Genomic DNA, 1,401 nt, shown 5'->3' with positions numbered 1-1,401 from the left:
GAATTCTCCTTCTTCTTTCTTCTATTTTTCTTTTCCTCTGACACCTCAAGGAATCTCTATACTGTGACATAGAGGATTCCACATTTTCTTGTTCTCTTCTCTTTCATATGAGCAGGAACAAAGACAAAGGCATTCTTGTTGAAGCTGACCCTGAACCTGAAAGGACCTTGAAGCGAAAGCTAAGAGAAGCTAAGGCACAACTCTCTGTAGAGGACCTAACCGAATTCTTCAAAGAAGAAGAAGACATGGCAGCCGAAAACAACAACAATGCCAACAATGCAAGGAAGGTGCTGGGTGACTTTACTGCACCTACTCCCAATTTCTATGGGAGAAGCATCTCTATCCCTGTCATTGGAGCAAACAACTTTGAGCTTAAGCCTCAATTAGTTTCTCTAATGCAACAGAATTGCAAGTTCCATGGACTTCCGTTGGAAGATCCTCATCAGTTTTTAGCTGAGTTCTTGCAAATCTGTGACACAGTCAAGACTAATGGGGTTGACCCTGAGGTCTACAGACTGATGCTATTCCCTTTTGCTGTAAGAGACAGAGCTAGAATATGGTTGGACTCACAACCTAAAGAAAGCCTGGACTCTTAGGAAAAGCTAGTCAATGCCTTCTTGGCAAAGTTCTTTCCACCCCAAAAATGGAGTAAGCTTAGAGTGGAAGTCCAAACCTTCAGACAGAAGGATGGAGAATCCCTCTATGAAGCTTGGGAAAGATACAAACAATTAATCAGAAAATGTCCATCTGACATGCTTTCTGAATGGAGCATCATAGGTATTTTCTATGATGGTCTCTCTGAACTGTCCAAGATGTCTTTGGATAGCTCTGCTGGAGGATCTCTTCATCTGAAGAAGACGCCTACAGAAGCTCAAGAGCTCATTGAAATGGTTGCAAATAACCAATTCATGTACACTTCTGAAAGGAATCCTGTGAACAATAGGACAAGTCAGAAGAAAGGAGTTCTTGAGATTGATGCTCTGAATGCCATACTGGCTCAGAACAAGATATTGACTCAACAAGTCAATTTGATTTCTCAAAGTCTGTCTGGAATGCAAAATGCACCAAGCAGTACTAAGGATGCTTCATCTGAAGAAGAAGCTTATGATCCTGAGAACCCTTCAATGGAAGAGGTGAATTACCTAGGAGAACCCTATGGAAACACCTATAATTCTTCATGGAGAAATCACCCAAATTTCTCATGGAAGAATCAAGAGAGACCTCAACAAGGTTTCAATAACAATAATGGTGGAAGAAACAGGTTTAGCAATGGCAAGCCTTTTCCATCATCTTCTCAGCAACAGACAGAGAACTCTAAGCAGAACCCCTCTGACTTAGCAACCATGGTCTCTGATCTAATCAAAATCACTCAAAGTTTCATGACTGAAACAAGGTCCTCCA

General features: G+C 41.4%; 1 non-coding gene across 1 annotated transcript; it reads right to left on the bottom strand.

The window, feature by feature from the left end:
• Positions 1 to 650: 650 nt before the first annotated feature.
• On the bottom strand, positions 651 to 754 carry LOC130983473 (small nucleolar RNA R71). Its single transcript, XR_009087460.1, has one exon. It is a non-coding gene; the product is annotated as a small nucleolar RNA R71 (small nucleolar RNA).
• Between the last annotated feature and the right edge of the window lie 647 nt (positions 755 to 1,401).

The sequence above is a fragment of the Arachis stenosperma genome, chromosome 5 (assembly GCF_014773155.1).
Source record: "Arachis stenosperma cultivar V10309 chromosome 5, arast.V10309.gnm1.PFL2, whole genome shotgun sequence".
Classification (NCBI taxonomy): domain Eukaryota; kingdom Viridiplantae; phylum Streptophyta; class Magnoliopsida; order Fabales; family Fabaceae; genus Arachis; species Arachis stenosperma.
Note: the sequence above shows the minus strand (reverse complement) of the source record. Positions and strands in the feature narration are given on the sequence as shown.